The sequence below is a fragment of the Aplysia californica genome, unplaced genomic scaffold (genome assembly GCF_000002075.1).
Source record: "Aplysia californica isolate F4 #8 unplaced genomic scaffold, AplCal3.0 scaffold00329, whole genome shotgun sequence".
Taxonomy (NCBI): Eukaryota; Metazoa; Mollusca; class Gastropoda; order Aplysiida; family Aplysiidae; genus Aplysia; species Aplysia californica.
In genome coordinates, this window is record NW_004797599.1 from 234950 (window position 1) to 236838 (window position 1889).

A 1889-nucleotide genomic window follows, 5' to 3' on the forward strand; every position below is an offset into this window, starting at 1 on the left:
ACACACACACATACACACACACACGTACATAAACTGCATACAGATGCTCACATACACACACAAACACACACAAACAAACACACACACACATTTCGACACACACCTACACACACACACAAACACACACACACACACACACACACACACACACACACACACACGCACACACATATTTCAACACCAGCTGGCGACTTGTAGGCGAAGTCGACTCATTAATTTGACATTCCTGATAGTGGTATGTAGCAGTTGTATACAGGCTCCTGAAGCATGCCAGTTTGTCACAGACCCAGTTTGTCGTAGGCCCAGTTTGTCACAGGCCTCGACTGTGCCATGCTTAATGGAAATTATCACTCACACTTTCAAAAAGAGTAAATTAATGATTCTTTGATTGTAGGAATTGAATTTTATTTTTCAATTGTTTTTAACGAAAGAACATTTAATGTTGAAATTACAAAGTAATTTAAATTTTGCTTTTATTTGCATACAAAAAGAAAGAAATATTGAACAACACAAGCTGAATTGACATTTTCGAGGGATCACTACCTCTACACTGCCAATTTGAAGGTGGAGAATAAAAAACTTAAGTTACAACTATACAGTGTCAAAGAGCTGTAATTATGACTGTCATCAATACTCAAATACTTAAATGAAATTGTGACAAACTGGTCCTGTGACAAACTGGGCAGCCCCCATGATCCATTCGACTTCGAGTCTGTTTTGAATTCTTTCCATCATGAACAGTAATTTCTCATCACCATGGCATGTGTTGGACGATGTTTCGTCTCGTCATCAGTACATATACTTTAGGATAATAAAACCATGCTTTCAGCATTCCTTTCCTAACAGTTTGATGAAGTTTTGTTCTAGATCTAGATCTAGATCTATATCTTGTCTACGCTTTTGTTGGCATGAGGGCCAATAAGTTAAAATAACAGCAGTGCAAAATAATAAACGTAAAAATGGAAAAGCAATACAAATCGCTCGCTATACGCACAGATCTAGCAAACGTTGCTATTATAGGTCTCTGCTATACCTTGCTTTATCGTGGCTCAGTCAGAATGAGCTGTGCTGTGCCAGGGCGTAATTTATTAGCCTATAATATATTATTCTGCGCCTTTTTCTGAGTAGGTCTATTTTAGGCCCTAACATGTAGTTACGGGAATTCCCAGGAATGAATAAACGAAACTTGGCGGCAGCCAATCAGAAATGAGGCCAAACTTACTACACACTCGATGCAAGCGGACTATGTCGGCCGATTTCTACTAAACCTGGAGAAATTGCCATGCTTGTGTGATTTTCATCCGTTTTCCAAAAACTAAGAGGATTGGCTGAACAATCTTCGGTCAGTCAGATAGGTATCCCACATATTATTATCTTTTTAATTTCTTTTTGTTGTAAAATTTCAAACTCTGTGAGTGTGAGTAGGCTAGGCTAATGCATTGTACATTCCTCCCATTCAGAGATGAAAGACCGAAAACTGGGTCAGAAACTGGACATGCTGGCTCGCTTGCTTGCCGCCCACTTGCTAAAGGCTCGCGATGGCCAGAGGTGGCTTGAGATGGGCTGCCTAAAAATAAATTAACAGAATATGTAACAGGAGTCCATTCATTGTCAGTTTTTTTGGTGTCTGTTTGTTAGGCCTAGTTGGGTTTTTTTTCTGTACCCCTCTCTTAATATGTAAAGGGGTGTATCGTAGAAACAACGCTGATTCTTGTGTCTTAGGTGAAAGTTATATCTTTTCTGTAGCACATGGTTCAAATTCAAGCTTCTGCCCAATAGCCTATATAAGATAAGATAGATCTACATCTTTATTGTCCAGATCCTGACACATTGGTTTGGTGTTTCACCACGTGTAAACACACACACACACACACACACACACACACACA

At 39.3% G+C, this 1889-nt stretch overlaps 1 long non-coding RNA gene across 1 annotated transcript in view; it reads left to right on the forward strand.

Moving 5' to 3' along the window:
• The first annotated feature begins 1239 nt into the window (after positions 1–1239).
• Positions 1240–1889, forward strand: part of LOC101856672 — a 10265-nt gene continuing 9615 nt past the window's right edge. Inside the window, exon 1 of the long non-coding RNA XR_220655.2 lies at positions 1240–1355. This is a non-coding gene — a long non-coding RNA (uncharacterized LOC101856672). The remainder of the gene's footprint in view (positions 1356–1889) is intronic.